The sequence below is a fragment of the Glossina fuscipes genome, unplaced genomic scaffold (genome assembly GCF_014805625.2).
Source record: "Glossina fuscipes isolate IAEA_lab_2018 unplaced genomic scaffold, Yale_Gfus_2 0, whole genome shotgun sequence".
Classification (NCBI taxonomy): Eukaryota; Metazoa; Arthropoda; class Insecta; order Diptera; family Glossinidae; genus Glossina; species Glossina fuscipes.
The window spans coordinates 24169212-24182428 of NW_023998414.1; the positions used below are offsets into that span (position 1 = coordinate 24169212).

Genomic DNA, 13217 nt, shown 5'->3' on the forward strand with positions numbered 1-13217 from the left:
CAGTAGAAAATAAATTCCGCTTAGAGAAGGAAAACTATTCCATGTTAAATGAGGAAAACAAGTTAACATCAGGATGTGATTGAACTTAATCATCGAGTGAAAATAATTGATGTATAGGATAAATAGGAAACCTAAGTGGCTCCCTTGAGGAACACCTGATTTCACGGTTTCAAATTCGTCAGAGGTGATGAAATTCAAAAGTACTCTGAATGATCTGATTATGAAGATAAGGGCCTATCCATTGCAATACCTATGAAAGAAAATCCAAGGTCCAATAATCTGTGGATAACTAAATCAAAAGCTTTACTGACATCTGTCTATACGATATTGGTGTGAGAGACATCAAAGAAAGCCTTGAAAATATGACAAGTAAGCTCTGACGATAGCGAAAATTAATTACTGGGTAAAAAAAAAAGTTTTCAGCGCATAGCGTGGTTTAATTGTCGATTAATACTAATTTATATAGGACGGTAATGACTGCATTTTAACGCGATTTCCTGCATTCTAGAGGATTTTCTATTCATTAACAACCTTTCCTCCTCAATATTCTCTCTTAAATGTTCGAAAAAAATACAAAAAAAAAAAAAGAAGACAACTGTGGCCCATACGTCGCCTCTGAGTGCTATATAATGTACAAGCGCAACAATGAAGTTAACTTATTTATAATTTGCGATGATAAGAAGGGTACGAATTCCTAAATACCAGGTAATGTGTTCAATTTAATTGAAAATAAAGTTTGCACCATAAGTTATGTAGAGATTATAGACTATTATGCAGTAATATTTACTGTTTTAATTATTGAAAACAGCTGCTTTGCCTTGTCTTTACGTACATCAGCCATCCTTTGTTTAGCTTAGAAGAGCAACCGAACTTATGGCACTTACTAAGCAGAGACATATTTGCATACTGGCTCGGCTTTTAGAATACGAAAATCACTAGAATAATATATTTAGGTGAGCACGTGCCTGCTTGTCATTGAAATTTTCCACAATTGTGTGGCTTAGGCCTCTTTACTACACACCTATGCATATACATACATTTACACAAACACATAAACGTAAATGCTGTTGTCTGTTTAGAGATTATGAGCAATTACATAAATATATACTATATATAAGCTCATATGTGTCTGCGGAAGTGTAGTAAGACTATTCTATAAATTTTTGTTTTATTTATTCTTTGCTTCAATTTTCTACTATGTCTGCCTTGTACTAGATGAAGAAAAATTCATTGTATCTAACTTAGAGAGCATATAAAGCTCATCGAGCATACATCGACGATAATATACAAGAATCGGAGATTATATAATACTTTGTATATACGAATACTCTTATATATGTATATACTCGTATATACATGTATGTTCGTAATCAAGATTGCGTTCTCTAAACGCTTTCTAGGATTTTTAATTTTATATCCCTCGATTGCCTTTCATTAGGACTGCAGTTTGAAAGTTAGACAAATCGGAAAAGTGTTGGCTTGCAATTACTCTCTCTATAACACATTCAACATGTGTATTGCTTTTAATCAGAATTTTTACGCTTACATAGCATATTACACTACGGGGGGAGTGTTTTGTAAAATATTATGCGTAGCACAACTGCTCACGCATACCATCAGGTGTAAACTAGTTCTAAAATGTCGCCTATCATATTCATGCATACCTACATATGTACATACATTATATTAAAAAAAAAAAAAAAAAAAAAAAAAATAGGAGAAGTAACACACTGAACATAACATGCCCTATTTGAAGTGAATGTTAAAACCCTGTTGAAGAAGCGGTGGGTAGTGTGCGGCTTTATGGAAGAATTTTGAGTTTTTTTTTTTTTTTTTCTCATTTTATCAAATATTCCTTGTCTAGCCTGATTGCTAACCTGCATAAACATTTGCATGAAATTCTTGGATTATGTGTTTTCTTAGTTTAGTTTTTTTTTTTTTGATTTTGTTTTTTCCAAATTTTTTTTTTAACTTTTTAAAATTTGATTTTTTTATTGCAGTTTATTTAAGTTTGATTTCGATCTTCTCTACTTCGACGTCTCAATTTCTAATACGTAAAAAAGATAAAAAAAAAAAACCTTGACCTTCACATTTAATTGCAATTTACTGTTTTAATTAAATGCAAAATATTCTATAAAGGGATTTACGGTCATTTATAAAATAATTCTAACAAAATAAACTAAATAATGCTCGCATGCTTGGAATAATGTCAATTATTAAAATTATTGCATAAAGGTACACAACGGTTTACAAAAAAAAAAAAAAAAAAAAAAAACCAGAGAGAAAGAGAGAAAAAGAGAGAGAGAGAGAGAGAGTAAGGAGGAAAGAGAAAGTGAAAAGAACTTTAATTAGTGAAACTATTTCAATGGGTTCATTATTGTTGTTCATTTAGGAGCGTGTACGGATGCTGATCGCAAAATTTCCAGAATTTGTATCTTATTAAAGCTATATGGGATCGATTTTGGCACTTTTTCCATCAGATAAATCTTCTATTTCATGCTCTCCTTCTAGAGTTGTATATACACATTGAATTATTATTGCACGCTTACTTTATTGTCGGCTGCCATTAATCGTCATACAGTGCCTTTAATATGACGCCGGGTTGTGCTTTTATCTCTTCAAAGTATTTTTATATATTTAATTTATGATTATAGCTCGAATCGAATCTTCGATTTGGACGAAAAACAATAATAATAATGGTAATAAGAGCAATTATAACGAGATAAGCTTAAAAGAAGTAGAGCAAGGGAAAAATAGATCCACAGAGGGATCATTCAACAATGACTTGAACAAGCAAGCAATCGTACCAATGCCATAATAATACTTGTGTATTATTAATTAAAGCAATTCGGGGAGAGAAGAGAAATTTTGAAAATTGTGCACATTTTCAGTTCGACCCTCGTATAAATGCATATATGCATATATACATAAGAATGGAAAAATTAATAAATTCTCTTTTAACTGTTTTATGTTATTGTGACATAAAACATGCTTGCATTTGTCACAATTTCTACAAAAAAAAAAAAACACACACACACGCACACACGCATACATGTTGTCTTTTATAAACATTTATATGCATTTTTATTTGCCCATCTATTGTAAATACATATTTATTTTATATAGTTTTTCTTTTATTTAATTTCACCTCATATGCATTCATTTTGAAAAAAAAAAAAGAAAAAAATTAAAAAAAAAAAAAAGCTTAACGACAATTGTATAATATTGCACGAGGATAACGATTCTCTATGTGAGAATTCTCTTAGACAATAACATCTGTACGGATTTTATATGCACGCACACTGGAAAATGCCCCACTATGGATATGTGTGTTTATACAGTTTTATTTTATTTAAAATAAAAAAAAAATTAAATAAATTAAATAAATGGGAAAACCAAGCAAAAAAAAAAAAAAAAAAAATTATAAAAGTAAATAAAATTTATCATGAAACAATTGTTATACTTGCGTATTATTTACTTAATATAATTTATATGGTTTAGTATCTTCATCCTATTCATTCATTCATGATGCTACATAATCGAGCTCACAGCTTTGCTGTGTGTGTCACTGTTTCAGAGAATCTCGTCTTTTATTTTAAATCGCTACGAGCAACCGAAAAGGAACAACAACAACAACAACAACGGAAATGCGTCCCTAAATAAATGAAATATTTATGAAAATTTTTATTGCAACTACTTATGAAAAATGCCCATCGCGACATCAATTTCTTGAAGACGAGGCCGCAAAACCAATGCCCATTATATACACCATTAACATGAAGTATGTTCCAACACAAAACAATGCCTTTTCCCAAGCTTTGTTTCCCCTTGTAGACGTCAAATTGTGGCAGCAACCTGTAAATTGTCAATTCATTTGCACAATCTCACACACTGTGCGAAATTTTATTTTTAAACAACATCGACTTTCATAATAAGTGCGAAAAGGTTTCATGCGTTGCACTTGTCCGTCCCTGTTCAAGATTAAAATTGTTCATCCTTTCAACTATCAAATGTTAACATCGCGCTTAAAAAGGAAAACATATAACGTTCAGGAAATACTTACTTATGATATCTATAGGCGCGATAGTTAAAAAAACCCTTTACTACAATGGAAACAATTCTCACAAACGGTATTCCGATAGTCTACATTTCAGTTTCGTTTACAAACTTTTCCTCTTTTCCTATATATAGCTATATATATATATATATATATAGCTTTTCGGATGTTTATATCATGAGTTTGATTTTTTAGCAATGAAAGTATAAATCGATTATACTGTCAATAAAAACGTTATACCAAAAGGGTTTAATAACACCTGACAGCGAGGGAATAACGGAATATGTTGACTTTTCAAAGACTTTTTTTTTTATATATATATATATAGAAACAAGAAAAAACAGTGTAGCGTCCCACCATCAAACACCCTAGATCACATTGGTTATAGTTTTATTTATAATTCATAAGATGTTATATATGGGACGTAATCCAATCCGAATCATTTTGGACAACTTTCGTCTTTGGGCCAAAACTTGTCGGTATAATATATTTCATCGAAATGATGTCTGAAAAATTGCTTGAACACAAGAAAACAAGACGGACGGACGGACGGACAGACAAGTTTAGAAAGTGGCAGGCGAATTTATCTCAAGTCCTTCGAGATTTTCAATACATTTGCACAAACTTAATTTACCACTAGAGGTCTAGGGTGTAATAAAGTGTCTTTCAATATCCACCCATCGAGGATTTCAAAGAAAAACTAACAATCATTGCCAACATATTCCATCAAATACAATCAAGGTAAATACTATTAGTCGGGCAAGACCGACCTTCGAATACTCTGTACCGATACTTTCGTTATAAGAAAATAAAAATTTCATCTTACTCCCATTAGTCTTATTGGTATTGTTCGTGACCAATCTTTTTAATGTGATCTAAAAGATCTATTCCGTCCGTCCAATTTCTTAATATCCCGACCTTGAAAACTTACGCGAGTCCCATTATCTTCTAAACCCGATGTTACAAAGTGTTCCGAGCGAGATGAAAAATAAACCAATGTGGGCCGATCAATAATTTTCTTCATAAAATACTAAAAATAAGAAATTCCTCTCATATTAAATCTTATTTCCTTTCTCTTCCAATTTTAAGATTTAAGATTTATAATCATTTTTTAATTTTGTAAAGCAGTTCAGAGATGATTCGATTTTCAACTAATTTTTCAAATTCACTTAGTATCCCAAGTTGATAGTTTTATTGGGGAAGTTATTTTTTTCATATGGCACCTTCTTCAAAACACGTCCGTTATATGGAGAGTGGGCGTGATAATGGTCGAATTCATTTTTCAATGCTGGTCTTGCATGAGCACACAAAATGCATGGACATGGAGAGGAAAACAATCTCAAACCAATTCAGAAACACTGTCTTAATCGGTAAAAAAAAAAATGGTAGTTCTAGTCCGGATATTTGCCAGTGTTGCATCTGTCTGAACAAATTGAATATACCGACACCACACAGGCGATGCAGGACGTGTAGGAAGAGAGAATTAAACGTTAACAGTCAACTATTTTTCTCGGGAAATTCCTTGAAAATGCTTTTACCTAAGTTGCTTCATTTTTTTTTTTTTTTTTTTTGCATCCTGTTAAGCTAGTTGTCGCTATAGCTATAACAAACTTTCTATTTAAAGCCTTTTCAACACGTCATCAAAGATGACCGCGCAATTACGTAGTGTTTTTAAATTTAACATCATTTGAACAAATTTTCGCTTCCTGCTTAACAATAAATGACGCTAATAATGTTAAGCTTACAACACCGCTAAGTATTGCTGGCATTGATAGTGCTCTATATTTAAGTAGACTCGTGATAAGCTCTCATATATCAAGGCGGTTTATATAAAACCATTCATTATTATTGTTTTTTTCTTTTTTTTTTTTTTTTTTTTTTCATAAAAAATGCATAAGTGAAGTTGAGAAGAGTTTAGCTTTAAACTGGAACACCGTTAGGTTTTTTTCTTTTCCTTTTGCCTGAAGCGCATTTGAAACCATTTCGTGATAGTGAAGTTCAATTTAAATTATAGGATTGATTTAGGACACCCTTTATAAGCACTCAACGTCTTTCGTGCCGTTTCAAGCCTAAAAGGAAAAAAGAAAAAATGAAAAAAATAGTTTCAGTTAAGCCTATTGAGAAATTTGCATAAGTTTGGTTATGTGTACAATTCAAAATATTGCACTAACTGAGCTAGAAAATTATCCCTCCACAATTCACGTACAAATTTTGCACAGTTGAATGATACCGCAAGTGAGCAATTTGAGGCGAATATTTCATTTTTGAGATTTTTCTCTTTTTCGAATGTTTCTTATTTCTATATTGACAAGCGACAGGTCGACCGGATTGGGTATACTGCTTGCAACCTTATGTAAAATGAGTGAGAAATTTACGTAAATAGATGAAATTCTTTCATAAGGCCACCTCATGCTTGTTCGCTTCTTTAGCGGTTACCTTTCAATTTTTATTAAGCTGAATAAAGTCCATTGCTTGCTTCTAGACGGATGAAGATTTTAGCAAAGCAATTTGGATGCGCTAGCGCCAGCCTAGGATGGGTACAGCCGTCCCAATACATGAAAGATGGCCTGCCTTCTGAATATATTCGAGTCGCTGTAGATGCTTCCCAATATTTCTGAGTGAGTAAAAGTCAGAGGTAGTAAAGAGAGACAGGGCATTTTTAGAAAAGTCTTGAGACCGTTGTCAACGACGACAAACAGAAATTGTAGCATGAATCACATAGGTTGATTGTCGGCATATGTTAGCATTAGAGTCTGTATACCTAGATATTTCCATTAATTTCTCTTCTTAGCAACATCTACTATGCTCAGTGTAAGCTTCGAAAACGTTCGCAGTATAATTGTCGTTAGATCAACTTGAGTCACGCCATTTCGAATAATGTCGATAATAGACGTCTCTCTTAAATGTCTTTTTCTTAAAAGTCAAATATGCCCAGAAATGCACAAATTAAAGGAAATAAATAAAAAACGCCTACAGACGAACATATAGGGTAGGTAATTAAGGCCTTAAGCTATTCTCTGAAGCATCTTTACGATGACTTTGTGATACGATTTTTGACGATTTTGATATCTTCTATTGGATATTAATTTTTTTTTTTTTTTTTTTTTTAAAGTTTGAAGAGACATAAGTCGTCGTAACATGTTGCCTCGATTTAACTTTAATTGCTTAGTTTATTTCTCCCTTTGATGTTAGAATACTTACGCGGGCGTATCAATCGATCGAGATATATGTGAAACATGTACACTCAGCTAATTGAGACTAGTACGAAAAAGGGCATAACCTCTTTGCTAATACGCGCGTACAATAGATAGAGAACTGAAATATATATTTCAGTTAGTTTATGAGTTTACGTAAGGGATATCGAAACTTGACTTTAACCTTCATATTGCTTTGAAGGGTATTTCTTAAAATTTATCTCTTATTACTCTTTATCGTTCTCGCTCTTTTAATATGGTAATGATGAAAGCAATGAATGAAAATGACAATGATGATGATCATAATGATGATTATTCGGTTTGTTGCCTAATGATAACTTCTTCCATCTTTGTTGCGTGCTTTTATACAAAGAGGCAAACACATGCGAACACATATTATATATCCTTGTGTGTGTATGTATGTTTTGGTTGTTGTATATGTGTTTACATTAAATTAAGCTTAAAAATAATATTAAAAAAGATTTCCTTTGAAAATTTATTATTCAGCAGAACGCGAACTGTAGTCGTTAACAGCCAGCAGTCGCATGCAAGAAAACGAATGTATGTTATATACATATATGAATTATGTAAATTGACATATTTACAGCGTATACAACATCTTCGCATATGTGTACTAATATGAGTTTGTCTTTTGCTAGGTTTTTATTTTTCTATGTAAATATTGCATGCATTTTCACTTCGACCGCTGTATCTGTCTATCTGTCTATTTGTTTGTTTATTTGTTTGCTTTTCCGTTTTCTTTGCGGTTAAAGCAAATTTTGTTATGCATTGTCTTTTTGCGCTTTCAAAGTAAATATGCACTATTATGGAATTCATATTATTTTTTTAATGGTTTACTGTTCATTTGTATGCGTTGTGTAAATCTACCATACTTTCATGTCCCTTCACAATCCTTCTTACAATGCTTGGCAGGCCAAGGAAATTCAGGTCATTTGACTTTCAGTGAAATGTGTAACAGTGAAGTAAGAACTCAATGCAATCAAATGTAGAGAACGAGAACAAAAAGGCCCAAAACAAAATTTGTTTCCTTTCATTATTTTTCACACATACTGTATATGCAATATTTAGAAACGTATACCTGTACAAAAGCATAAGAATGAAAACATGATATGGGAATAAATGAAATTTTCCGCATAAGTTGTTGACCATAATTCCACAAATTGAACTTGAAAATAGTCGCAAATTAATCTTTCAAGAGAAAGACGAAACGGAAATTATTTAAAATTTTTAAAACAACTCGTAGCTTAAAACCATTTGCAAGTTATCACATTCGAAAAGAATCATATCGAAATCATGCTGGCGAAATATTATGATTACATCACTCAATAAGTCTCCGGTCTAACAGATATATGCCAACGGTGCTAACACATCCATATGACTTCTGGACAATACTACGTGTCTAACGAAATGTATGAAAATTTCATGACATTCCGACTGTACAAGTTACAGTTAAGTGATGCTTCTTTTCTGATAGCGTTTTACACCTTTTGCTAATTACTGTCCTATCGGTTAATTGCCGAATTGACTGCGGAGTGTAGCAATGAATGCATCTTTCGTTTACGATTACGATTGTTTTTATTCCGCCTGCCCAAGACCAATCATTGCTCTCAATCATCAACACGTTATTCGTAAAAGTGAGTAAACGTGGTGTCCGCTTTGAAGAGATACTTGTCAAGGACAAATATTCATGTAAAAGAGTACTTAGAATGTCTTCCAATGTCTTTAAGGTGTCAGCTATCTCAGGCAACTTGACTTTTTGGTCCTTCAAGCAATTTTCTCCGCTTTCTTTTATGTTTTGTGGTTTTCTGATTCGGATGACCAGAGCGTTCAGTCTTATCGGTTTTCGTATTAAAAAAATAAATTTTTTATTTATTTTTCCTTATTCAAATATTCGGGCACTTCTCCTTCGTTGTTTCGATAGCTTGTTTGCTATGCTAGGAGATTTTACAAATCTTTTTGCCTGCCGTTGTCTTTCATTATGCTTTCAATGCCTTGTTGGTTTTTTTTTGTTCGCACACAGCCACACCAGCCTCTTGACATGGCTGCTTGGTGCACTGCAGCAAGATTTCGAATCTATCGTAGTCCTGCGGGCGCTCTAAGAACGCTTTCGTTGCCTTCGATATTTTAATGTTCAAGTTCTAGCATATTCTCGACGATATTCCGCGAGTCGATTTGTCGATCACGTTTACAGCTATAGGAGTCCTGTTTACATATGATTTGTCACGCTGTCACTTCTTTTGGTCAAATGAATTATTTTCAATATATGAAAGAAAGAAATCTTTATAACATTTTTTCAATTAGAAATTAATCTTACAAACGCAAGTACTTGACAATTGAATCATTGAATGCCGCGGGAAAGGCAAACAATAATTAGAGTTAAAGAAAGCATAGCAAAAGTTTGAAACCATTTACCGACTTTTCTTTCATTTAGTACTATTTTAAAATCTTCATTGCACGCTAAGGGGGATATATCAGTTTTGCGATTTCATTTGTAACAATCGCAAATACTCATGAGAAACTTAATAAATTGCAATACAAATACAAATTACTTGAAATTGATATGACATTCGTACATTTGTTGTGGAGTTCGCATGACCGTATAGGTAAAAGTAAGAGTGCAAAAATTTGTTGCGAATACTGTCGACTCAGATTAAGATTTTAATTCATGCCAAGCAACGTTTGACAGGTCAATCAGATTTGTGCAAGCAGTTTCTCGAAACAAAGCTTTAGTGACGTGATTCTCATTTAAGAATTTCATATTCACTCACAAACAGTCACAAGAACGTAACGGAACGTAGAAAATTGGCGAATATGATTTTGATACGATTACATTTTCAGAGGGTAAAGCGTAGTGTAAAGGTTAATATCTTACGTACGTCTAAGGGCAAGCATTTTAACATATTTTCACGATCTAGTGACAAGTCTCAAGGCTCAACCGCCAACTATCAAATAACAATTGCCACTTAAACGTGTGTGAGTAATTGGTCGCATGCTTTTGTCGATTACTGTCTATGCGACTGCTTGGGAAGACGGCATTCCACATTCGCTGATTACAACTTATCTCATTTTTTATGATTTTTCTTTTTTAATCTGTTTTCATTCGCTGGCACACAGACGACAGGACAGGACAGGAAGAAATCTCAGTGAAATTTTCGTATTTTCTTTCCTCTTTTCCTTTTTTTCGTCTTTCATCTTTTAACTAATAGAACGATGATTAAGTTAGCGATGATAATGAACATGAATCATAAGTTTAACTGTTATTGTTGCTGTTACTCCTATGGGAAGTTTAGTTGATGTCTATTTTTCTTCTCCTTCTTCTCAGTTTTATTGCCATTTGATATTTTGTTTACTTTTGTTCCATTGATTGATTGAGTCTATGAGCTTTTAAACTAGAAATTGGTTTTAGGTTTTCTTTTTTGTTTTTCTTTTTTGATGTTTTGTTGTTCTTGGTCTAGCTTTTGATATATAAATAGGATTTTTTCCTTTATTTGCTTTTTTTTTTTTTTTTTTTTTTTTTTATAAATAGAAATAAAGCAAATAAAGAAAGACTTCAGCGTTTTAGAACGAATCTTGGACACTCATCTATCGCCTGAGGCAAATACTTGAAAAGCACACAAAGCATTTTAGTCAGTAACGCAATCCAAGCAAATGCATTTATCATGAGCTCAAGTATTGCGGTCAAATTCCGATTTATCATCTATAAGTAAGGAGTACCGAAAGTTTTCTTATTTCGTGAAGGTGGGTGTGTGTAGTGTGGACTATGCCAAGCTTATATATGTACAGACAAATCTTGGATAATTATATTTGAATCTAAACCCAAAATTTTGTTGCGATTCACTTAGAGAGTGCGTCCCCTATCTGCTAGTGGATACTCCCAGGACAATCGGACGACGATATAGCGACAGCCCACACGTTCTATTGATGGCCCTTTGTAGAGCAGTACGCGTGGAAATATATACAAACGGAATATACATCTATATGTAAGTGCTTAACATCAACCGTATTCGGGTGCATAAGACAATTGGATTTTCTCAGCGCGATTTGATGGTTTACTAACCGCGCTGCTCTCCTTTCGAATAACCCATCTTCTCGAAGCCTTTTCGGCTTCCATTCCTGATAATAATTTATTTAGCAACGAAAGAATTTGATTTCAATATATTTTTCCCTCTTCAACGTTACATACGAACGCGTATGTAATCGCGATACAAAAGGAAAATACACATAATTAAAAGTCAGGAGCGGCTTTGTTACAAAAACAATGCGGCTTGTGAGACTCACTTCATTTCTTTCTCTTCCCAGAGTAATTTGTGACCATCATCGATCTACTTTTTTTTTTGGAAAATGTTTCAATTCGTCCGCTATTTGGGTTAATTAAAAAAAAAATTGAAAATTTAAATAAAAAATATTCATAAAGATCTTTACTCTGCACTTGCAATCAGTATAACTAAGTCAGTGAACTAATTTCGTTCGCCGAGGATAGGTTGTAAAAAGTCAAATCTATGATTTTACGCATAAAGAACTTAACAAATATGAAAGTTACATGCAACTCCACAATAACGCAAGCAAACGAAAGAAATAAACTTTCGATATCGGAATTACATAATCGATACATAACAGATTTTTCAGAATCGCCCATAGAAATCGCGGTGAAAAGACTCGTCGCTCTACCTGCTCTAGTTTGGGAGTAAAGAGCAGAAAACTTAAACACAGACCCGTTTATGTTATATTGTAAATGGGTCCTTCGACCGATATGATGGTTCATTTCTAATAACAACATGCATACAAGAACTCCCAAGCAAATGTACTAATTTTTCTAGCCCGTGGAATATGTACGAGAGAGAACATGAGATGGACGGATGGACGGATGGACAAAGGGACGGCCATTCAAAATCTGATGCTATTCAGCGGTGGCTAATAAAGAAACTCAACAGAAAAATGAACTCGAGCTTTAAGCTTAGTTTCAAATTCTAGAATTTATTGAAAGCATTTAATTACATTTAGTTGAGTTCATGCACTTGCCACTCTCGGACAATGAACTTTTAATTCGAACGAATTTTTAATTCGTTTTTATATATTAATTGACGTTGACTTTATAACGTCCAGCGAGATGCACAGAAGATTTTAGGAAATATTTCACTTTTTTAAACTCTATTCAAATTTTGATTTAATTTCGCGGTATTAGTAGATGGCGAACTTATTCAAAACTCAATCAAACTTTCATTAAGTATTTTATCGTATTCGCACTTAAAGCGAATCCTTTTTGTGTTATAAATTTCTCAAGCGCAGCGTAACCATACGAAATGCATTATGAGACGATCTTGTAGAGATCATAAATTATAAACGCACTTAGCTCGACCATGCAATACCTCATCCATCGTATTCGCGAGAGTTGATTCTCTCCGATCACAGTCGGTTTCAATCTTCTTTCTTTTCTTATGAAAAATTCTTTCTTTCGTGTAAAGTTTTACCTTCGTCGCAGAACTCGGATGTTAGGATAATAGGGTGCGAAAAATATTTTGACTGACAATAGACTTTTTATAGCCACTCTTTTGCAATAAAATTGGTTCTATTTAGGAAAAGCTCGCTAAAAATTGTATCACATTTCTTCTGACCAAGATTTTGTTATTCTTTACTACGTATATAATATGTTCACTATATATAGCGAATGTTCCTTAAAGTCAACTAAATAATTTTTGGGATTTGGACGTTTATTATGCCAGAACTTTGGTGCTTTCGCTAGCAAGTAGTTTGACCGTCTTCCTTCCGGCAATCCTTCCGTCTTCCGATATTTTCTTATGATTACCTGAACGAACAATCAGAAGTTGCAGGCTTTCTATGTATAAGGAGAGGCACGGGTTTCAAAATAATTTTTACGGCAAAGCCGTCAACATATATATTGTATAAGAAGTAAAATTCATATTCTCTTCAAAGCGAATCAAACTTAA

The 13217-nt window shown here is 33.1% G+C and overlaps 1 protein-coding gene across 5 annotated transcripts in view; it reads left to right on the plus strand.

The window, feature by feature from the left end:
- The window catches only part of LOC119631976 (PDF receptor), an 80156-nt gene that overhangs the window by 39131 nt on the left and 27808 nt on the right, over window positions 1–13217 (plus strand). The gene's annotated exons all lie outside the window — the stretch shown is intronic.